This window comes from Eupeodes corollae, chromosome 1 (genome assembly GCF_945859685.1).
Source record: "Eupeodes corollae chromosome 1, idEupCoro1.1, whole genome shotgun sequence".
Taxonomy (NCBI): Eukaryota; Metazoa; Arthropoda; class Insecta; order Diptera; family Syrphidae; genus Eupeodes; species Eupeodes corollae.
The window spans coordinates 265,459,134-265,485,447 of NC_079147.1; the positions used below are offsets into that span (position 1 = coordinate 265,459,134).

Genomic DNA, 26,314 nt, shown 5'->3' on the forward strand with positions numbered 1-26,314 from the left:
ACAACGCAAGAAGCTTCCGGTATGAAGCTAGGTACGCCTCACAATAAAACTTTTATTCAAACGTCAAGAAATATCAAAATTTTGAGTTCGATAAATCGGATCCCATTAGAATAACTTCCTTTGGGAAGTTAAAAATAATAATATTCTGCAGTTTAATTACATCTTTAAAATATAACTGAATTCAATACAAAGTTTTGAAAAAAGTTAGATACGAGAATATTTTGTTCAGATATAAAACAATTAAAAGATTTTTCAGCCTATGGTTACGTCAAAATAAAATTAAAAGATATTTGTTTTATCTTCTGATTTTTAAAGTCCTCTTTTTAAAAGGTTAACTGTGTACTCATTTAAACTACAGAAATACACAAAAAAATGCTTTCAATTTATTTGGCCTATTACCATTAAAAAATAAATCAGTGCTACTCATACCTTTTAATGAATTAAAGTGGGTTGGGAATATTTACGAAACTTAAGTAACGTGTCAATTTTTTGGCCGTCCTTTTTGACCCTGTCGAAAATTTTAAATACAAAATCTCTGGTCATGACATAATTACTCAAAATGTCCAATGTTTTCATAAACTCAAAATTGATATAAATATTAATATATTTGTTCTTTTGCAGTGGTTAACACAATTGAACCTTCTTGTTGAAAACATGTCAACTCAACAAGAGATACAAATCAAATATTTCTCTGTTGTTAAGACTAAAAATTGATTATTTTTCTGTACTACGTACTATGCAATGTTAGTAATGGGTCAACAATTTTGATGAAAAAACTCAAATTCAAACTTAAAATTGTATTTTGCATAATTCTATTCTTTAAATATCTTTAAAAAAAATTTCAAATATTGAACAACTTATGCCCTTCAATTGGGAATCGGAAAAGAATTGTAAACTTGAATTTATTAAAAAGTCTGTATACAAAATGAAACAAATACTTGTATGTAGATACATTATTTTATTGGCAAAGAGAAAGATACAGAGCATTATACAGTGATATAATACCAATATTGAAAATAATTACATTTTGAACAGCATGTACACTGCCGGTTTATAAAATAGTTCACACCATTTCCAATAAAGAGGAGCTATTTTTTCTTCAAAATAGTTTTACATGAATATTTTTGTCGGTGAATTTTCAAAGCATGTATATCTACTTACCTATTTATAAGAAAGAGTTAAACCGAACACAATAATAACGTTGAATTTGAAACCTGTATTCATTGCGAAAATATAGAGAAAATGAAGGAAAAATTAAAACAAAAACAATTATTTTGAAAGCTAGCCATTTTTTTAAATTCATTTAGTAATGAGTCGATTCATTTAGTAATTCCTGTTCAACAGTTCCAAAATACGATATTGTACCCCAAACCATAACACCACCTTCACCGTTGAAACAAGGAAAATAATTTGTCTTTCCGTAGATCATGGCAATACCAATTAAATCCGTCCAGCCCGCCGAGATTAAATTTTTGTTCATCCGTGAAAACGACAAACTCCTACTCCTATTTCGGTGACATATGGCACCTGTAGAATTAAAGCTTGATGTTTGAACTCTTAATCACTCTTTTAATCGTTTAAATGCTTCCTGTTTTTTCAGAAGATGTCTTATTTAAGGAGCTGACTGACACAAATAAGACGCCAGTCCAGCAACCTCCTTTGAGCAGGTGGCGTTACTTTTAACATCTGGGCATCCTTTCATATTCTTCCCATAGTTTTATTTATTTTTAAAAAAATAGCTCACAACATTTTGTAATTTTTCAATTTTTTTCAATTAAACCCGCACTTAAACTTTGTTCTGTTTACAGTTTGATTTTAAATTGTTTCTTCCGAATTAAGGCATTGTGCTCGACCCATTTTAGAATAATTTAAATTCACTTTGTAAAAACTTCACGCACTGATCTTTACAAATTCTGAACCAGAACTAACTTTAAAGCAGATGAATCTATTCTATTGACCGATGGGAAATGCTCTTTTTTTATTTGCATTTCATAGTGTGCTTGCAATTTACCGTAAGAACATATTTTAGTTTGTCTCTTTGTCCATAATGAGTCATGATTTCAGAATACAAAAGAAAAAAGCTTTTTGCAATGCTCTATTCTGCATAAAAAAGCCCTGTAAAAGCTGCGAACTTATTCTATTGGCCGGCAGTGTATATGCCTTAATATTTATAAGCTTGAATGAAAAACATATGAAAATTCTTTGTACCTTTTATGAGTTCCCACTCAACATATTTGTTTAAGAATCAAACAAGGTTGAGTGTTCTTAAGTGCCCTAACCGCACCCCATTGAAATATTTTTGATAAGATCACAATAAAGATAATAATTCATTTTTTTAAACAAAAAACTTATTTTGTTACTTTTACAAAACAGCTGCTCGAATTTGTTCCTACATCTTTTTCAACTAAAACAAATTACCTGATCAGACTTTGAATTTTTATATCTTTAAGAAAAATTAACGAACATTTATGCGAGCGGAAGTAATTTGTATAATTAGCGACTGATCAAAGTCATAATCTGGTTTGTCCATTATCTTCCTCCTTCTAAATGAGTATTTAAAAGTTCTAAGCTCACAGCTGCTAACATAGTTATTAATTTGTGTTCCTCAATTTATTTTATTACTAAACAATTTTTTTTTCTTTAAGAAGTACATTTAATTTTTACTTTTAATGGCGCTAACCAAATAAATAAGTTTTCATTATCTAATAGCGGTCTAACTATTACATACCTCGCATCTCTCTTCCTAGAAAACATTCAATCAGAGATTCATATATTTTTACTTCAATCTCAGTACCAATTTGTTTCGTCTTAACTGATGTGAGTTTGAGAAGCCAAGCTATTAGAAAATTAAAGTAAAACGTTGGAAAAAAAAGAAAACAAAACCAATTTTGTCTATGTTCAAACGAAATACATATTTAAGCACTTTGATGATGATTGATTTCTGGGAGAGCTCTTTGTGCTGTAGGTGGTCGTTAGATTGAATAATGAAACATCTTTTATATCAGATTAAAAAAACGACAACAACAAAAACATTGAACATGGCTAATTGATACAAACCATCAGAGGGCTTCAAACACAAGAACAAATTAAACAAAAACCAAACGAATCATACAAACAAAAACAAAAAGAGGTAAAACGTTTCACCCTAGTTTGGGCACTTTTTTAATGACTTAATACACCATGAACAGCACAGACATCCAGAGTATAGGAATATTCAAGGTAATCGGGCCAAGTCTTGAAATCGTTTTTATACCTTATAGTGCTTATCTTTTGGTCGTAATAATTTGTGGGATCATCAAGAGAGAAGAAGAAACAAATTTAAAAATATAACAGCAGCAACCTAAATGCAAAATATTATGAAAACATTAGACTTGGGTAAGTCGAAAATACCTCTCGCCAATAAACGAAGTTTGCAGCATCTTCTTTTTTTTGCTGCACCGTAATTTGTGGGTGCACTATTGTTCGTGACTTTCAAACCCATATACGGAGATGTAAAGCGATGTCTTTTGATCTTGCCACTGTCTTGAGGTTGTTTTTGTTCTCCTTCTGTCTTTTTCTCTCTCTCTAGCTGACGGTCTGGATGGCGTATTGCTTTTCTACTTGAAACATTAAAGGCCAAGTCAAGAGCAACCAGCGCAGTGCAGTGCATCCTACATAACGTAATATCAACAATCCATCGATGAACGGCTGGCGTCTTCGTCGTGGCATATCGACGGTGAAGCGGCAGAAGAAAAGAAAAAGAAGAAACCTTTCCCAACAACCCACTCTTCTTCAATTACCTGAAGTCTCTTTATATAACCTGAACTAAACCAAACCAACAACCGAGATGAGCCGAGCAGCGCCGGCCGCCGCACCGACATTCGCCATCATCATCATCATCAACCAAATAAGTATCTAGGTACTCATAAAAATTTCTCAAAAACAATTGAAACAGAAGTCATGTTAATGCAAAATACAGGAGCAATAATAACAACCAATCGACATGAGAAGGACATGACAAAGCATTTTAAATTGATGCAGGATCCCAATCCCAATTCCAGTCCCAAAACGAATCCAAAACGATCCAGTTCAGTTGCAAATTGCTGATTCTTCTCATGCAAAGAAAACGGATTCAGTTTATTTTGATGTTCCAATGTGTTGTTCCAATGAGATCTGAAGGCAGCAAAAGCAGCAGCAGCAGCTTGGTATATGGGTTCAGGTTCAGGTTCATCGAGGAGACTCAGGTGAATGCAGATAAAGTTAAAGACAAAGGGTATAGCAGTGCAGGTGGTGGGAGAGGGGTTTTTGAAGGAATATTATATCCGATGAAGGCTTATAGTCTGAACTGAGGCTATAGACAATGATGCTGATGATGATGATGCGGTGGTGGCTTACTGAAAGAATTGTGCTGTATTTGTAATGATGTCACGAGAATTATGTCGACGGATGACTTCTGGGTTGCTTATCCTCGTGTCTGATTTAAAATTTTTGTTGAAAATAATTTAAACCGTTTTTTTTTTGTATGTTTCGGATGATGGTGCGGTTGTTTATTTCCAACTTATTTATGCAAAGGGTCAAATCTTTTGTTCAGATACAAAGTTGAAAACAAAAATCTCATATGGTTTAGTCTTTTTCAAGTTCAGGTATTTGTGTTTTCTTGTTTCTTGTTATTTAACAAATTAAAGATGCGTGTGAAAAATAGATCTAGAGAAGAAATTACAATTCAAGGAAGAAATTGAAAAAAAATATTTTCAATTTGAAAAATTTGCGATTTTTTTTGCAAAAAATAAAAAATTAACATAAGTTAGTAAAAATTAAAAATTAAATTAAGTCCAACGTTCAGCTTAACAATGTAAAAGCAGATTGCTTCACACCACCCCATCTGTGGTACTGGACACCTTGATCTATCTAACACCTCTTGACATTTTTAGCAAACAATTAGCTGCAAGCTCTGCTATTCGCCTTAAAGCTCCGTAATTCTAAGGTATTTAGAATCAATTGCAAATCATACAGACTACACCATCCTCCAACTGCAATTTGACAGAAATTTCCAGATTTCTTTACCTCCAAGATCAAGGGAGGAAAGTACATTCCTAGAAGATGGGTCGATCCATTTTTACACAGATGGCTCAAAAACCAAAGAAGGGGTTGGTGGTGGTGTGAACTCTGAACGAATGAAATTAAGTATCTCATTTCGCCTTCCCAATTATTGTAGCGGAACGTTTGGCGATAAAAGAAGTCTTGTCCTGACTTAAAGAAAACGTGATATCAACAACTAACAATTGATATCCGTATTTTCTCAGACAGTAAGTCTGCTATCAAATCAATGGACTCTGTCTCTACAAACTCTATAACAGTCCATAACTGTCGATCATCTCGAAAGTGGACTGGCACAACAGTTTAATATTCAACTTTGCTAGGTGCCGGGCCATAGAGACATTCCAGGTAACTGTAAGGCAGATGAACTCGCTAGGAACGGTACAGTGTAGCCCATCCTACCATGTCTGGTAAATATTGGCATACCAATCGCTACTTGTAAACTGCTGCTAATGCAAGACGCTGTGAGGAGAGCAGGCACTAGGTGGAAAAACATCACCACGTGTCAAGTCACAAAAAACATCTGGCCAACAATGGACTTAAAACGTTCAAGTTGCTTGCTCTCTAAGCAGATCGTATATAAGCTCAATAATAGGAAAGCATGCCACGAGACTAGGCGAATTCTCAAATGACTTTTGCAGAAGCTGTTTGGACGAGGAAGAGGAGGAAACAATTCTCCATCTTCTCTGTACATGCCCTGTTCTAAGATTTACTTCTTTAACGATCTAAACGATCTAAATCACATCAACATAATCAGTCTCTCACGTTTCGTAAGAGACTCAAACTGGTTCCATTGAGCTTAGCAGGAAGCCTCAAGATTCATGTATTATCACAATGGTCCATTAAACTGGACTAAGTGTGTGTTGTTCCCAACTTTAACCTAACCTAACGTAACCTAGTAGAAATTGGTTTTCAACTCAAATATTTTAGATATTGGCCTTAAACTAATTTTTTTTTTTAATATTGTTTTCAGTGAAATTTTGAGAAAAATCGAACATACAGTTTTCTTACAAAAAATTAAAAACCTTAACAAAATTAACAAAACTTGGTAAAAATTTATTGCACCTTAAATATCTTTTCAAAAATATGAGATATTGGCTTAAACTATAACTTCATCTTTTTAAAAACATTGTTTGGCAAAACCTTGCGAAAAATCGAATAAACAGTTTTCTTAAAAAAAAAAATAGGCAATACTAAAACTTGGTAAAAATTTGTGTTCGATTCAAATATCTTTTCAAAATTTAAAAACGTTATCTTCGAACTAATTTTATCTCACAGAGAATATTGTTTTTCGCACTCAGTAAATTTAAAACAAAAATCCAACAATCAATTTTCCATAAAAAGTTAAACTCTACAAAAAATAGTTATTATTCTCATTCATTCAATTTGTATTTGTTTATATAAGAAACAAAAACTAGGAAGAAATGCTACTAAAATTGAAAAAAAAAATGTTTTCGACTAAAAATCTATTTAACAAAACTAGATTTTCAAACTAAACTATTTCTTTATATGAAAAATATTGTTGGTAATTTTAAATTTTTTAAGAATAATTCAATCGACAACTTTTTTTAGGCCAACACGAAAAGCTTCAAACTTTATAGCAAGACAGATCGACAGCAAGGATGGGAAGTTATCAGAGTGGGTCGCATCGCAGCCTCTTTTTTGTTATTTGGTTATAAAATAGAATTCTAATATTTGTTTGAAAGTAAATTCGTTTAATGAATTGAAAATTTAGTTATTTTTATTAAATTCAATAGAAAATAAACTCTCGATACCAAATGGATAAACAAAAACAACATTTAAGTAAGGAATACAAAATGTAATGGTTTTCAGTTTACAATTATTTAAATACATCAAATTTATTCTTTTTTATGATTTAAAATGTAATGCATTCTTAAAACAGTAGTAAAAGGTCAAAATGTATCAGTTTTCACGCATTGCTTGTTTCGAATATCCCATCAAATATTGAACAATTATTTTTTAACTTATAATTTCTTTCATCTTACATTATTTTTAAAAAATAAATTTTAAAGATCTAGAATTTAATATAAAAAATTAAATATTGAAATACTAATAACGAATTTAAGTTTTGAATTTTGTCTCAATGTCATACATTGTTTTAATGAAAATGCAAAATTAGATCAATTTTCCTGAGTCATAGCAGCTGTTGAAATAGATACTTTATTAAATTAACAATAAACAACAACCATTATGTTTTAATCGCTTATAACGTTTCGTATCGAAAAACCAAAATCTAGAACTAAACAAAAACTTTAACCATTTTATTTTCTCAATCAGGGGAGTCATTCCGTAATTTTCAAAACGATAATCGTCAAAACGATTATCGTTAACGATATCGTCAATAATTAGCTTCACGAAAATTTGTCACTATCGTTTTCAGTATAAGATAATTTAAATGTCAAAATGAACTTAACAAAAGATAATGGTTGTTCGATAACTACTTGAAAATGTTATTAAGCTTGGTTTTGTCTATGGGAAATTGTGAAAATTTGCAACAAATTGCTTTTTACCAAACTAAACAACTATTTTGTGGTGTTTATTGTTATTGTTATTGTTATTGTTACTGTTTTTATTTTTTGCCGCCGACGAAGTTATTATAATTTGAAGTTACTTATGTCTTTTATTATTGTAATTATATTTATAATTTTGTATATACATACATAGGTCAGTAACACAAATTCATCTGCAAGCGGGTATAACATTTATGGATGAACATCCTTCCTTGACCAATGAGTAAATGGGGTCATTTATGTTTAAGGTAAAGATGACAAGATTCCATTTTATCCACAGGGGCCATAACTTGGCATCAAAATTGTTTCTTGTTACCGAAACTACCCTCCGTTACCAAAAGCTTTAATAGTTACAGAAAACCGTCTTGCAAATTTATTGATTCCAATATCTTTATGAAGCCCTCTTTTGAAAAACTTTCAACAAAACTATAATCATTTAATTTTTTTTACAACAAGTGAGAAAGAAAAAACAAAAATGCTTACATATAGGTTGGAAGAGATAGAGGGTCTGAGTTATCTCTTAATTGTTTTCTTAAGCGTATTATTTTTTTTAATTTTCATTTTCACTTTATAACAAAACTCAATTACACCGAAACATTTCAATTTCAATTCACTATTTGAAAATCAATGACAGACGATACCTACATATTTGGCTACCGTGCAAACGCTATCGTTTTTACAATATCACTTTGACGATTATCGTCTTACGTGAAGCGAGACTATCGTCAAAACGCTATTGTGTGAAGATAATCGTTTTACGGAATGACCCTCCACAACTTTTTATTCATACCGAAGTCTCCCAGACAAATATCGTATTCGAAGTACTAAGAACAAAATATTTAAGGATAGAAAAAGTCGAGAATTTTCAGTTTAACTATCATAATTGTAATTTTATATTGTCATGCCTTTAAACTGGCATAGCCTCTTGACTAAAAATAATAAGTAGTAATAGGCATATTTTATCGAATTCATTCTGTTAAAAAAAAACTCAATTAAAGTCCACAACATTTTTTTTTAATTCTAAATTATGACCATACTTGCATCTTCTCTTATTCTCTCTCCTTAAATGTGTGATTTTGGGAGCCTTTGGACATGTTTATTAGTGATGACCCTAGCGTGCGTCGATTGCAGTTCGAATTGAACAAATATACATTTTTTTAGGCAAAAGTATTAGGTTAGGTTATAGTGGCTGTCCAAGATGGAACGGACACACTTAGGCCAGTTTAATGGCCCATTGTGATACCACATGAATCTTGAGGCTTCCTTCTAAGCTCAATGGAACCAGTTAGAGTCCCTTACGAAACGTGAGAGGCTGATTATCCCGATATGATTTAGATCGTTAAAGAAGAATTCTCCTAGGTAAGTCTTGCGTTTTCGGGCTAGAGCAGGGCATGTGCAGAGAAGATGAAGAACCGTTTCTTCCTCTTCCTCGTCCATACAGCTTCTGCAAAAGTCATTTGAGAATACGCCTAGTCTCATGGCGTGCTTTCCTATTAGACAGTGTCCGGTTATGACACCTATTATCGAGCTTATATGCGATCTGCTTAGAGAGAGCAAGCATCTTGAACGTTTCAAATCCAGTGTTGGCCAGATGTTTTTTGTGGCTTTACACGTGGTGATGTTGGCCCACCTGGTGACTGCCCTCCTCGCAGCGTCTTACATTAGTAGCAGTTTACAAGTAGCGATTGGTATGCCAGTACTTGCCAAACGTGGTAGGATGGGTTGTACTGTACCGTTCCTGGCGAGTTCATCTGCCTTACAGTTACCTGGAATGTCTCTATGGCCCGGCACCCAGCAAAGGTGAATATTAAACTGTTGCGCCATCTCCATTAGAGATGATCGACAGTTATAGACTGTTATAGAGTTTGTCGGAGAAAATACGGATATCAGATGTTGATATCACGTTTTCTTTGAGCCAAGACAAGACTTCCTTAATCGCCAAAAGTTCCGCCTGGAACACTCTACAATGATTGAGGAGGCGGAATGAGAGACTTAATTTCAGTTGTTCAGAGTACACACCACCACCAACCCCTTCTTTGGTCTTTGAGCCATCTGTGTAAAAGGCAAAAGTATTACTCTAATATGAAATATCACTTTATAAAATAATAAAAAAAAAACTATTTTTAAATGTTGAACAAGTTATTTTTGTCAATTTTATTTTAAAATTGACGTTTTGCATAACATTAAAGAGGAAACCAGTTCATTAGTAGACTAGTCATGCGGCATCATATAAAATGATCCTAAAAAGTCTATGTCCGTAAAAAATTTGTTTTTATTTTGAAAATATATTAGGAATTTTCGGTCCAAAACTCGCAGAAATTGAAAAACATTAGAAAATATGATAACCAATGATAACAAAACGATATTTTTAATAAGATACAAATTAAAACTATCTAAATTCAATCAAATAAAATCTTACACGAATGGCATAGGCACTACAGGAAGTATAAGAATTAAGTGATTTTTGTTTAAAACCTTTATGAAAAACTGCAATTCAGTATTAGTTTCCATATTATGAAAAGCTTAGTTGCTTTTGCTTCAACAATAAAAAAAAAAAAAAAAACAAATTCTTTAAAAATGCTGGACAGTGTACTTCTTTATTAATATCGGACAACATGATTTATGTGATTTGATAATTTAATATTTTTCGTATGATTAAACTTAATGAACGAACTGCAAACTATTGTATTGAAATATGTGAGGTCATCATCTAAAAATACCGATATGCTAAAAATTTTTAATTTCAACTAATTCATTAGTTCCACTATATAATTTAAACAGACAACAACAACGAACAAAAATAACTTGAAAGACGTATTTTTAAAATTTCCTCAAAATACCGCTTTTATTCAAATTTAAAATCATAAAGCAACAAAAATTATAATGTCACACATAAAATAACCGCCTACAGTTGGCGCTTTACCTCGACCGAAGATATCTGTTTTAACTTGCTCTGATCTAATTTCCAAATTTGGTCGATTTTAACTTGTTAAAAATTATAAAGTAAATCCATAAATTTAAAAAAATAGTTGTTTGAATGTGCGGCGGAAATTTTAATTTTAATTTTGTTGTTGTTGTTTCTTTTCTTCAAAACTAGTCCATTATCTATAAAGGTGATATTTTTATATGATGTCATTCGGTGTGATTAATTGAGTAGTTAATTTATTAAAATCACTTTTTTTTATTAGATTAACAACTAACTAGACAGTTAAAGATGCTATTTATATTAAAAACACAAAAAAAAGGTCTCGGATAGAGTGTATAATTAGTAAGCGTTACCTAAAGCTCTCTATGTTAATTAAATTCAAGAGCATAAATGGTATTTAACAAAGTAGGTAATAATATTGTAAACATATTTGTATAGGACTGATTGCAGCAGCTATTCTTTTTCTATGTGTATATCAGGTTTTCTTTACGATTTGTGATTTGTTATTCGTATTAAACATTTTGTTTTCCATATTTAATTGTATACATGATAAAAGGTCAAAGCTTCTTAAGCCGGATCTTTTAATAATACCTATTTATAATTAATTTAGATCAATCATAAATTATTCTATTTTATTAAAGACTTCATGTAAGAACCTAGTCAAGAGATGGTAGTTTGATAATTGATCACGGAAATGGGGGACACTTGTATTCTTTTTTGAAACACCATTAAGAAATCAACACCTTACAAATCATCTGGCTTAATGCTTTTAGGAAGGGATTACCTCAAGAGGGTGACCAATTGCTGTACAGATTATGGATAGAAAATCAAAATATGACCCAAGAGCAAGACAAATATTTGAATAAAATTAACTTAACATTTATTTTCCGTTAACTAATTAAACAATGTCTCTAGAAGTGAAAAACGGAGATTCACTTAGTATAACTGCTGCTACAAACCTATGGAACAGCCAAAATCTAGGTTGGCAATTTGTTAAATTTTACCATTTCAAATTTCCTCTTTTGGTCTTAATAATTTCAGTCCAAATTTAAAATTTAAATAAAAACATTAATCCATTACCAATACGGTGGTTTATGTTTATTAATAAAACCACCAACATTCTATTATTATTATTTTTTTTTTGTTATCGGAACAACGAACATCGATAAAGCACGCACATTTATTTTATTGACTTCAAATTCAAATTCAGCCTTCTAGCATTTTGTAATAAAAATTTGTATATAGCCAACTATGTAGTAAGCTATTTAAGCTGGTATTTCGAAAATTTTCAAACCATAAAATGTCGATCGTTTAATCATTTACCAGTTAATAAATGAGTAAAGATTAGTCAAATGGTTAGGAATGAAAGAATTTTGGTAAGTTTAAACTTTTAACAAAGGCGAAAAGCAAAAAAAAAGATTAGATATCGTACTAAAACTTTATTTTTTAGGCCCATAACAAATTATTCACACGCCCACCGTTTTTGGTGGTGGTAAGGTATACGATACCTTTAATTTATATGGATGTTGGTGTAATTTTTATCTGTTTGTCAATTTCAGTGGAACACACCCGTTTTTATAGTTCTTTTATTTTTAATGACCGCACAAAACGTGGTTACTATTTATCAATGACCTGTGTTTTGCATATGACCTAAAATTGTACATTTATAGAAAACCGATATTCAATATAATCGATTGATCTGAATGGAATTATGGTAATTATTCACGATAACAAACAAAACGATTTACAACACCATAATAAGCAAACCAGGTGGACCAATCGATGGACATGTGGACATCATTGAAAAGACTTCAAATCCTATCGCAATGTGTACCAAACCTACCTTCATAGACATACCGACGAACAAAAATAATAATAAATGTCAACAAGAAGTTTATTATAATCGACTTAAGGATGTTGCATACACAATTTACCCCAGAAGCAACAACGATTTGAGTAGCTAACATCTGATGGCAATGATGATGAACTGGATTTCACCCTTTAACTCGTTCAATTGGAAAGAGGATATTTTGTCCTTGTAGTTCGCTATGACATTTAAATTAATGATCTCAACACCGTTTTTGTTAAGGGAATACTCATAAATTTTACAAGGACACGCTCGAATTAAGTGTTTGACAATGAAATTAATTCAACTCTTTTAAGGGTTTTCTTTTTGATGATACACGATGTACAGTAGACATATGAAAAACGTGCACGTATTTGGAGACTAGTACTCAAAGACTTTTATGTCCTTATTTCTATATAATAATATAGTAAAAGTAATAGTGAATAGGTGCGATTTGATAGATCAAACAAATTTATAATGTAGAACTTTAAACGTGCGAGTGCACAAGGATTTGAGATGATGATGAGCTGTGATTGATGATTATATTATGATGATGATGAATTTAAATATGTACATATTTTTCAAAAATGTTTAAACTATTTAAAAAAATAGAACATATAAAATCATCCTAATTTGAAAAATTGAATTCCTTGATCTGTAACAAAAGTAGTACATACTCGTAAAATACTGAAGATTCAGGATATAAAAACGACGCAGATCCAAAAGTTTTATTAAGGGAGTTTAAGAAGCTAGATCAATGGAGTTCTTATATTTGCTTCATAGACATAATAGAATAGAAAAGAGTAGAAGTAGTAGAAAACGGGAACATTCATAGTTCTCACGATTAAGTTTTAGGAATACGTTTATTTTATTTTATTTTTTTTTATTTTATTCAAAACATTATTTCCTTGAATATCCTTTTCACTCAATTTGTAATGCAGCATTTCTTTAATATTTACCACTTAACTTGAATATTGAAACAATTTTGGACTTTTTTAAAGATAATTTTTATAAATATATTTAAAAATATATATGTCATATTTTCTTATTTTATGGTATTTTGAAATAAAAAGCATTTGCGCTCGAAACCATCTACGTACTCATATATTGAGTAATTACTTAATTGTTTCGTAAAAGAAATTTGTTAAAATAAGAATCAGTGCTATTAAACAAATTGAAATTGTTTTTGCTTTTAATTGCCTTGATTCCAAAATTTATCGTACTGATTTAATTGATGTGACCGCTCTTATTTATTAATATATATGAACATTTCATTTGTATTTAACTGCTTTAAATTAAACTTTATTGCTAAAAGTACTACATTTAACTAAAGACACAATTTCTGATCCAGAGGGGGTGTCGTAGAAGTCATGATTCCCTCCTGGGAGATAATTTGTTTGTATTTTTGTAGGATTTCCCTTCAATTCAGAACTAATCATATTGTTTCTCAGAAAAAGAGCAAAGATCCAAGTTTTTAAGCAGAAACCTTGAATAAGAGATCTTCAATTTTATATTAGGTTCCCTTTAAATACCTGAAACTATCCTTCAATTCCATCTTATATTCTTTATGCACATAAATAGTGAACATTGAAGTGATTTTGACTTGTGACACATAGAAACTATGTAAACGGTGATTTTTTAAGAGCTTGAGAACTTTTTAAAAAAAAAAACGCATAAAATTTGCAAAATCTCATCGATTCTTTATTTGAAACGTTAGATTGGTCCATGACATTTATTTTTTGAAAATAATTTCATTTAAATGCTGACGGCGGCTGCGTCTTAGGTGGTCCATTCGGAAAGTCCACTTTTGGGTAACTTTTTCGAGCATTTCGGCCGGAATAGCCCGAATTTCTTCGAAAATGTTGTCTTTCAAAGCTGGAATAGTTGCTGGCTTATTTGTGTAGACTTTAGACTTGACGTAGCCCCACAAAAAATAGTCTAAAGGCGTCAAATCGCATGATCTTGGTGGCCAACATACCGGTCCATTCTTTGAGATGAATTGTTCTCCGAAGTTTTCCCTCAAAATGGCCATAGAATCGCGAGCTGTGTGGCACGTAGCCATCTTGTTGAAACCACATGTCAACCAAGTTCAGTTCTTCCATTTTTGGCAACAAAAAGTTTGTTAGCATTGAACGATAGCGATCGCCATTCACCGTAACTTTGCGTCCAACAGCATCTTTGAAAAAATACGGTCCAATGATTCCACCAGAGTACAAACCACACCAAACAGTGCATTTTTCGTGATGCATGGGCAGTTCTTGAACGGCTTCTGGTTGCTCTTCACTCCAAATGCGGCAATTTTGCTTATTTACGTAGCCATTCAACCAGAAATGAGCCTCATCGCTGAACAAAATTTGTCGATAAAAAGCGGATGTTCTGCCAACTTTTTGGTAATAAAATTCAATGATTTGCAAGCGTTGCTCGTTAGTAAGTCTATTCATGATGAAATGTCAAAGCATACTGAGCATCTTTCTCTTTGACACTTTGTCTGAAATCCCGCGTGATCTGTCAAATACTAATGCATGAAAATCCTAACCTCAAAAAAATCACCCTTTATATATCAAGTATTGTATTTGTAAAAAATTTCGAATCATACATGACATCAAGATGTTAGATCTGTCCATCTGTCGGTCTGTCTGTAAAGCATAAACCACTGTGCTGATTGAAACTAAGCCCATTTACATAAGGCATATTTTTTCATGTGTTAATACTAAAAATAAGAGCAGCCCCATACAATTTTTTTTGTGTTAATTCGAAAATTCGAATTTTTTCAGAAATTACAAAAAAAACATATTTTGGTATTTCTCCAGAGGGTACCCCTCATAAAGCCGTTATTTTGTTTTCAAATATTCTCAAGAACTTATCAGATTTCAATAATCTTGTCTTTCAATGCAAGCTCTTGTCGATGGTCAAATTTTCAAATTGATGATGATTTTTGATGATTGAAAATATTATTTTTTTTTTAATGGCTTTTAAATTTTTGAGAACATTTTTTTGGAGGAATTGCAGCCGGGAAATATATTTTTTTGTGGAATAAAACTTAAAAGATAGTAAAAAATTAAAGAAATCTATATTTTGAAGGCAATTTGCTTTGGATGGAGATTTAAACGCGAATTTTAAGAATAAAAATGTCCCAAAAAGAGCAAAAGTGACACTTTTATTAAATTTATGGCTTATTGAAAAACACAATGCACGTTTCATACCTATTAATATAAAAGATTTGAATCGCTTGATAGCTGAAGTGAAAGGAGATTCTGAAACGTGTAATTTGTGACTGCCTATATTGTTTTTATTTTATATTCAGAGAAACTATGTACTTAAATGAACTTATTTCCTTAAATTCAGGAACCAAACATTTTTCTCTCTACAAGTTTAGAGTTTTGTTGACTCCATGAAGATGAAGCATCAGCTCCAGTCTACGAGTAAGCAGACTCGTAGCGATAGTAATAATAGCCACCCGAAAACTGAGCCCGAAAAAACCACGTCAAAAAAAAACATAAAATTATTGATATAAGATTCTTTCTCATTTTCTGGGTTTTTTTAAATTTTTTGTAGCGTTTTTTCCCATTACAAAAACTCTCTTAAATATGGCTTGTTTTGAAAACTGTTAAAATCTTGGAATGCTTTCATTTGAAGAGAGTCTACTAAATTAAATATTTAGACCTTGCTGGACAATAGCGGACTTTAGCCCTTGAAATGTGTACATTTAAGGTTCAGATGCACATTTTATTATTTAAATTATGTTAGCCTTCTTTAAAGAACATTTTTAAGGGGTAATTCCAAAAGGTTTACGGAAAGTTTGTAATGTTTTAGAATTTGCACCAATTTCTCCCGAAAATTGATTCCAAAAACAAGACGTCAAAAAAAGCCAGACAATTCTTAATATCAGAATACGAACAAAAATTACATTTTGCTGCGAACTTTATCATTTTTTGGTTATTATCATTTATATTTGTGCATCGCATTTTTGCCAATAAGAACAGAATATATTACATTTAGAAAAAACTACGTTTCAACACAATTTCTGACATTTCTGCATGAAATGCACCAAAAACCCTCTAAACGATTGTATTTTAGCTCTTGAATATGACATATTTAGAAGATTGTTGGAATATTTTTATGTTTCGTCGGAAGCCTTTCACAATAAATAGTTAGACCATATCTATGTAGCTGGCATTTAAGACATTGAAATATGATAATAAAAGGTCAAGACACACATTTAACATTATGTTATTTATAATTTGTCAGCCTACAGAGAGCATTTAAAAACATTTTTAAAAGGTGCTCAAAAACTCATTTTATGTCAAGTAGATCCACCCTGGCTTAAATTTTGAGTTTGGTACGATGTGATACGTAATTTTTATGAAACAAAAAAACATTTGATTACTCCAATATTTTACGAACAGAAAAGCATAACAGTTTGGGTTTTATATTTTCACAAAATATAAAAAACCTTCTCCTAATATTTGGTAAGATTATATTTTCGACTCGAATTCCTTGAGTGTAGAAGAAATTGTTGAAATCAATCTTTATTCATATCTGACAAATTTTGTTTTGTTTTTAAAATTTTTAAAAATTCAAAAACAATTCCATTGACATTGCTTTTTATAGAAACTTAAGTCGTAAAATACTACTAAATTTCCTAAAAATTTATTTATTATATATTTAACGTAAAAATAACTAAGGATTTGGTTAAACTAAACAATAATTAACTTTTCAATAATTGTATATCAAAGAAATAGTGAATTTTCACCACTTTGGAAAATGTCCGAGTTTTTCAGAGTCATACAAATTTAGAGAACAAACTTTAATATATTGCAAATAAGTTTAAATAGTTTTTTTAAAAAGCTCTTAGTGCTATTAATTTGGTTATTCAATAACAATAACATTTAAAGAATCTATAATCACAAGTACTTGAAAAATGAAACAGAATAAAAAATGGTTCATAATGAAGCAATTAGGAACGTTTTATATTCACTCTTTTATCATTAATTCTATTAAAATGCTATACAAATGGAAATGGATTTTAAACCAAAGCCGACACCAGTTTTCTTAAGAATTAATGAGTCAGGGAATGTAAGTGTGTCATTTTTCAATATACAAATATGTTTAGGTTGAACTTTTCAACAATATTCTATTCTATATTAGTAAAAAATTAGCTGAGTAAATATTGCTTACTTTTATAAAAAATGCTCTAAGCAAGTTTCGAAAATATTACTACTTTGAATTCAATTTTTGTTTTATCTAAATATCGTCAAACATTCTTCTAGAATTTTAGTAGCTTCATATCGACGTTCAATTCAGCACAATCTTAGCTTTGTTCAACAGGTGTCCATAGTTCTTTATAAATATTACCTACTTTCAGATTATCACATTTATTATGCGAGATCAAAATACATTCAACTTTGTCTTGAGGTTCATATTTAAGCATAAGAACATAATTGAGCTCCTGGAAAAAAAACATTATAATTACGTATTTATTACATGTCCAACAAGTCTCTATTCCAAGTTAAAATATTATTAAAATCTTCCTGACATTTAGAAAGGTCATCACATCATAGCACCTGACAAACTTAGCTGACAGTAATTTCCTGTTGATGCAACGGTTAAATTAGCATAGGAATAAAATCAGAATGCAGTTCTACGACAAGAGTTCTGACTCAATCAACTTTAATTTATTGTTGGTAAACTTGTAAACAGTAATTCCATATCTGTCAAATAAATTTAAAGATCAACTTTTTAATAATTCCTTAATCAATTCTATGATTCACTTACACGAGCTCTAAATCAAAGTCTTCACAATCGGATAACAAAAATAATAAACAAAAATATTAATAGGATTATCATAATCACTGTATGATTTGTGATAACTTCAAGGCATGAAATGACACAAAAAATAAACGCCATTAACCGTCGGCATATCGATGAGTAGCATAAACAAAACTTACCTTATTCTCAGATTAAATGTCAACTATGATGATAATAGTTTGTTCTTGTGTTGTTTTTGCTGTGTGTGTGTGTGTTCCTCTTCTTTTGTTTTGTGATATTTAAATATTGATGAATAAATTGAACGTAGCAATCACCAATGAACCACCTCGAGTCATGTAAGTATCACACAAAAGATGAGCCAACGTAAAATATGATTAATTTAAATAATTATTTTGAGTTGTTTATTAATTTAAATTTTTATTTTTTTTACAAAACACACAAATTATTATTATTTTGTTCGCCACCGACCACAAAATGTCTTAATGCGGCACATCAATGCCAGATCATTTTTAGAACCATTCACTTTTATTTTTATTTATATTTTGTTGTTGTTTGTGTTGTGTTGTATTGTGTTGCCACCATCAATTCTTTATAACCGTGATAAGAAATACAAAAAGCTGCACCTCTTTTTTATGTTTCGTTTTGTTGTTGTTATGCTACACGAGATCAAATCTCTTTAATCCCGATCTCATCTCAAGTCAACATGTGTCAGATGCTGCACTGGCTGCACTTTAAGACAGCCATGAATATGCTACTGACCTTTGTCAAGCAACAACTCGTTATATACGGAACACACCGTCAATTCACTGTATTAGCCAAAAACCGTAAAATCCAAACGATCTTTATTTCTCTTTTTTCTTCGTATTTTTATTATTTAATAATCCTTGCGTTGTACCCCCTTCGAGACACGATCATCCCGCCTATCATAAGTTCCGCATAAATACAATTTTTTTTTTTAAACCGATGGTCATAACAATATTTTCCGAGCTATAACAATACGCCAATTACAGTTAGAGCGCAGAATCAAAACAAACAAACAGACAAAAATTGCATGTATCTATGTTACCACCGATGTTTAACAGTGAAGAGTCAATCGACGACTGAAGAACCCATCCTTAGGTAAAAATTGATCATCTCGCTGGCGCGCGAACCGTGTAAAAAACATTCATAGGAAAATAAATGTTTCAGATACAGATACTCCACACAGCAGAGACGACTTTAAGATACAGATTGCGGCCGTGTATCTGCTTTGGTGGATGGTGGAGCGGCAGCAGCAGCAGCAAGGTAAAACGACAACAGAGGCAGCAGCAGTAGAAACTGCTACAGAGGCAGCAGCAGTGTTTTATATCTTTTGTATGATCGCATGATGCAAGCGCGAAGCGTGGTGCTGTTGTCTGATGCCCGGGTTTTAGCGAGTCTTGCCTTGAGAGTTGTTGGTGTAGTTTTTGGTATGATCTGTTGTTGGAGAGATGTTTTTTCGAATGTTGTTGCTTCTGTTGCAGAAAGCAGAAGTGCGGCTGATGGCACACCGGTTATGTCAGTCAGCAGAGACATGATTGCCGGCGCTTCTGCATAAATGGTAAGTTTCGTCGCTTTGGCTGCTGTTACGATGTTAAGAGAAGATTTTATCTGATATGGTCGAGATTTTTGTTTTTTTTTTTTTTTTTGTTTTGTTTAACTGTAACTTTATTTAATTTAATTGATTTTTATTTTACGATGCGAATTAAATGCATCCATTTGCACTGTGTTGAGGATTGTCAATTATTATATAAAACTGGGACATATCCGTATGTAAATATGGCTTTTTTATATATTTTATATATTTTGAAAAATTATTGTTAATTTTACGATTTAAGTTACATAATTATATTCAATCAATACTGACCGCCTTAAAAAATTAGGATCACATGCTAACTGGATTTTTATTTGCATTTGATATTTTTATTTGCAGTTGGGTGTATACCTTAGATGTATAAATAAATACAAACACATTGTGTGATGCATAAAAAAGATGCCAAATTTTATTATGTTTCATTTTATATACAAATTTTTAAATTTATTTTTATTCGAAACTATTTAATTTGGCATTTAGAGCATAATAAAATCATAATGCAATAAATCATACTTAAATTAGGTTGTTCTATTCGAGAAATTCCAAACAAGACATCGAGGGTTTTCTGGTATGAATATAAAATAGCAAAAATTGTCAGACAAAACAAAAGAGCTGAGGTGCAAACTTGAATTTGAGGAATATTAATTTTTATAAATTATAATGAATATCAATAGATATTCGTGTGTGTCACATTGTATGTTATGCTAATTAGGTGTGCAGTTAGTGTTTTTTTTGTAGACATTGTTCTATTGGATTTAAATGTGTTTTTTCCTTGAGCTAAAACAAATAAATTTACTTTGTCTGAATTTTAGTTTAAGGCATTATTGTATTTCTTTTGTTTGAATTTGGTGTCAGTAAGAAGGGTGTTAGAAAATGAAGCCTAAAGGCAGAACATGTAAGTGGATTTATAAATATTGTTGTCAAAAACATGATAAGCTTGAAATATAGCTTGGGATCAGTATTGCTTAAAATTGAAACTTCTGCAAATAGTTTCGATGTCAAAACTTTTTTTTTCTTAAAATTGAGACTATTTTATTTTTTTATTTTATAACATACAAATTTAATTTGTTTCTTTTATATTTGATATAAATGTTTATAATATTTTCATTGAATGATCTTACAAACAGCATTTGGTTTATCATTTCTAACTGAGAGCAGAAAGAAAGATCGTTGCGTGTCGATATTAATTTTCTTAAAACTATTTTATCATAATTTATAGATGTTCTTTAAATGCATAATATTAATTGTTTAATATACTAATGACAACGCAATTTTAACTTCGTTTTAACCTGTGAAACTTAAAAAATATGAATAAATATTCTTGAATTAATATACTTATAAATTAAATTAAAATAGCTGGTTCACCATAATTTTAAAAATCTGAACTATTTTTTGTGGAGGACACTTGACGTTTTTGGTTATAATATAAAATACTATATTTTCAATTTAATCAAAACCCCAACGTATCCATATATATTTTAATTTTTATTATTCTTGATTATCTCTTATGAATATTATAACCTTAATTTTATTGACAAATTTAGATTTTATACAAAAATAAAATCTTTAAATTTATTAAAAATTTCATATGATTAGAAAAGAATAAGCAATAGAAAACGATAAAATTAGGTTCCCGAATTTAGTTTTAATAGTTTTTTCATGCAAAGACTTTATCATCAACTATCAACATCATCATCATTATAATCATAATAATTAACTTTGCTACCGGGAAGCTCTCACAACAAACAAAAAAAAAGTATATATTTACATAATCCATAGTTAACCTTGAAATTGAACGTATAAATTAATAATCTAAGATATTATTAATGGAAATCACTTTTTGGATAAAGAAATTATATGAACTAGTTTAGTACCCATTAAAAATATATTTAATCGCTTACCAACAAAATAAAACGAAACAACGTAAAACAAAAATAAGAAATATACAAAAAAAGAATAATTTCTAATTTGGACTTCATTGATTTGATTATTTATGTTAATTGATTTTTTATATTCTTATAATTCGAAAAACAAAGACGAACTTCTTTGGGGGGAATCTCTGAAAAAATCAACACTCATTTACAATATTTTCTTAATTCAATGAACTCTTTGTTAAGCCTATGAAATTTGCTTTAAATTATTGCACTAAATTAAAATGCAGTGTTTTTGCATTATATATTTTTAATAAAAACAAATAATTATGAATATAATAAAAAATTAATTAAATAAAATAATACAATAAAAATATATAAAACCTTTTTGCACTGCTAAATTTAGGAAGTTGAAATTGTGTTTTTGCTTCAATTTCTGTGGCATACTTTGCAAAAACTTTTTAAAAATTAATTTAGTTTGTTCAAAAATAAATTTGAGTTAAGTTTTAAAAATAACAAATTTACTGCAGTAATATTATATTGACTGTTAAATTATTAAACATAACTTTTATTATCTTACTCTTCCATATTATCCTCGTGGCTAAAAAGGCGCTGCGTTGTCTGCTCCATTTATCGTAACGTACCAACCTAAGAATCTTCTCCAATTTAGTGTGAAAATATAATTATATACCATGACTCTGCAGAAGACGCATACCACTCGTTCTTTTTGGGTGGGAATTAAAACATAAATAAGGCTTTAAGATAATTTATTATTGGCCTCAATATGACATCGATCTGGGGCTGCTACAAATTCTCATATGGTTATACCTACCTTCAAAAAAGTGAGATAAACACTCAAGTTTAGTATTTCGTTGGTTTTCTTCCGGCAAATAAAAGGTTCGGGACCTGATACAGCATCAGGCGGCCGGCAGTAAGTCAAAATTAATCACCCAAAAGGTAAATCGGAACGTTCGCTTTGCATTCGAAGAGCAGAGTAATCGGGTTCGGAGCTTTTCGTTTAAATTATGACTTTTTTGTGAATTTGCAAAATATAATCCGTGGTACATTTTTAACTTAAGTGTGCAGTCTTCACTGCTGATGATGATGATGATTTCAGTTTTTTTATTTTTGTTGTAAGGAGAAATCAGAGCGCATTAACTTTGATTACATTATTTACACATGTAAATTTATGTTTGCTCTTAATTCGTATGTTATAAGTTGTTGAATAAGTTTATACAGTTATAAAGGAATAATATATCATGCTGTGATGATGATACTCATGAGAGAATTAAATGAATTATTGGAAAAATATTCATAAATCAATTTTATAAGAATGTCCAAATTCGTTGGGCTCTCAACTCAATCCAATGATAAATGAAACCAAGTCACAAAGATATAAATTCAAACATTTAACTTATTTTTCTTATCAAAATGTAAGACAAGGTTGCACGTATGTTACAAAGGTACATATCTACTTTCTCTTTAAAATGTAGGCTTTGAATTGTAAAAAATTAATATTGACAATAGGAAATTATGTAGATTTTGTTTTATTTGACTAATGTCATGGTATTTATCTTTTTGGTTTGTTTATGGGAAAGTGAAAACATGGATTTTCACAAAAGCTGATATTCTCAGATTTTTTTTAAATAGAAAACATCAGTTTTTAAATGTAATTAATTTTAGAGCTATTAATAAATTGCAATTAAATAACGAAAGACCTAAACTTAAATGTCAGATTACAATGTATGCAAGACAATAAGGTACTGCAGAATTTTTTAGCGGAATTTTTGGCAAAGCAACAATTAAATTCTTGGAATTAATAAACTAAGCTCTAGACTAGAGACATCTGATAAAAACATTATTTTATCCATAGGTTAAGTAAAAGGTTTATGTACACAAAGAGATAATCATTCATACAATTTTAAAGATTAAAATCTTAGAATGAGTTATTAAGGAAACAAATGTGTTTTTTCTACTTGTATATACGTATATCTCAAAAAAGAATAGTGAATTAAAATAATTTTGGGTTTTGGAAGTACCCTAAATATAAATTGTGTGGTTTCTTCGAAAACAATTTTTAATATTGTAAATAAGATATTACCGGATAATAAAACAAAACAGACGAAGCATTAACATTTTAATTGAATTTCAATTTAAAAATGTTGTACATATTAAACTGTGTTTTTATTCTAGGTAGAATTTTTTAATTTTATTCGACTGATTTTTTTCAAAATCATTAACGTTTAAAAAAACCCAAACTACTGGCTTCCAGCAAGAAATTCGAATTTTTGTTAGAGATCATTTTAAACTGGTATAATGGCTGATGCAAAAGGTATCGTAGGGATCATGACTCCTCTGGAAGAGTAATTGTTCTTATTTTTGAAGAAGTTTAATTAAATTCAAAATTTACTGTTGCACTTTCCACTTTGTTGCAAAAATTGCAACTTTTAACTGAGGACTTGATAAAAAAACAAATATTCCAATTGTACAGTACAAATTCATCAACTTTTAACAAATTTACTATCCAGGGCGGTACATACGAGGAATAAAGCTCATGCAGTTTAGTGACAAGCTAAGACTTCATTTACGGATTTTTAACCGAAAATGGAACGATATTCTACAAAAAACGGTTTGTTAAAAAAAAACGAAAATTTTTGTAATAATCTGGAGATTAATCACAAAATTTTAATAAAACGTATTAATGCTTTAAACTATGTTACTAAGACCATTTCTAAGAGAAAGAGTAAATATTGAGGTTTTTAAAAAAACATCTTCAATAAGAGATCGTCAATTTGATATTATATTCTAAGAAAGCAGCGTTTTAATTTTCTTAACACAAAATAAAGCTGTCTTTAAATTCCTGAAACTTGTCTTCAATTTTTTGTTTTTATTTTCACATAAAGAGTGTTAGGATTCCTGTTAATACAGAGTTTTCCATTTTGCGGTTGCAAAAGTAAACATACATCAAACGCATATAAAATATTTTTTTTTCGTGATATTTCTTTTTTTATAAAGTTTGCACGTTGACATTTTGTATAAAACAGTAAAAGGTTTAAGTGACCAGCACGTGAATTGTAGCATTGATTCTTTTGAGGTAATTCTTGACCATTTGTTAATAATAATTGGGCGGTACCTTAGCCATAACTTGACGAAGGTTGGTTTTTAAGTGCTTACGATTTAAATGTTTATCTAAGTAAAAACGGTAGTTACGACGAAAAATTAAGCGGACAGGAAATGCCTCTTGAAATAAAGTCATATTCGCTCCTTACCAAAAAGCCCACCAAATAGGGATGTAATGACCTCTCTTCAATTACTTGAGGATTCTCCCCCAAATACGACAATTTTGTTTATTATGTTAATAATGTGGGTATGTTACCCACCGAGAGAGAAATGTGCTTCGTCGCTGAAGAAAATGTTGTTCGAAAAATAGCCGTTTACCGCCTTTTGATCAAGCACCCATTCGACGTATTTACGATGTTGTGAATGGTCAGCCGGCTTCAGTTGTTGTGAGAGATGGACTTTATATGAATGTTGGTAGATCTAAATGCAAAATACACCATAATGTACCGAAAGCCAGTCCTAATTGAGGTGAACCACGAACCCGACTTATTCGGGTCTTCGACAACACTTTCAAGATATTTTATTGATATTTTCAGTGAAACGAGCGTAACGATGATGCACAGGGCTTAGAATATTTGTAACTAATCCAGTCTCTACAAATTTCCTCACAATTTTGCCAATTTCTTGCATTGGTGGACGACTAAACAAACCATAATCTCCTCTTAAAGATAAGTGGATGTGGCAGAATCACCATTTTTGTATCAGGATTTAAAAATTTGAATGCGTTGTGCAAAAGTTAAACGATCTATTTTCATAAATGTCAGACTTTCAAATGAAAAAAAGGTTTAACAACTAAGTTTGACCGATGTCATACTTATACCGCAAAATGGATAACCCGTTACAAGAACTGGTCATCTTCTGATGAGCCCATCCATTAGATCGGGCCGAAATGCATATATGAACACTTTTATGCTGATTTATATTTATTTTCGTGGTTTTAAATCATATTTATTAAAATAAACCGTGTTCAGAAAAAGACAATTCGACTATTAACAGTCAAATATTTCTCTTTATTATTATTATGACCAATCAATACAACAGTAATTAAGGTTGGGCTGTGATCTACAGTGATAACTTTCCATCCCGTCTGTCGATTTGTCTTGCTAACAACTTTAATAAAATAATGATAACAATATTTTGTGTGAGATAAATAATTTGAAGTCAATGTCTTTCTTCATTCTCTCAGTTTTCTTGTTGTTTTTGAAGGTTTTCGTCTTTTTTTAAATAAGTTGTAAGCTAAATTTCTAAAAAATTATCTTTATCACCAACACTATTTTGCATATAATAATATAGTTCGATTTTCAAATCTATTTTTGTTTACAAGATTTGTTGTCTAAAACCATTTTCTTACCAATTTAAGTAGCATTTCCTAAAAGGTTTTATTTATTATTTAAACAAATACAGATTGGATTGGATTATCACAGAATGAAATCATTTTCAAGTCAATACCTTTAATTATTCACGAAATATCGAGGATTGAACAACAATTTTTACTAATTTTGCTTATTAAAAACGATTATAATTTATACTTCATATTGTACTGTATTGCAAAGGTATTAAAAG

The 26,314-nt window shown here is 30.4% G+C and overlaps 1 protein-coding gene across 1 annotated transcript in view; it reads right to left on the bottom strand.

Annotated features, from left to right (window-relative positions):
- Positions 1–19,260, bottom strand: part of LOC129942470 (protein embryonic gonad) — a 91,682-nt gene extending 72,422 nt beyond the window's left edge. Inside the window, exon 1 of the mRNA XM_056051439.1 lies at positions 18,328–19,260. The gene's annotated coding sequence lies outside the window, so the exon portion shown is untranslated. The remainder of the gene's footprint in view (positions 1–18,327) is intronic.
- Positions 19,261–26,314: the final 7,054 nt, after the last annotated feature.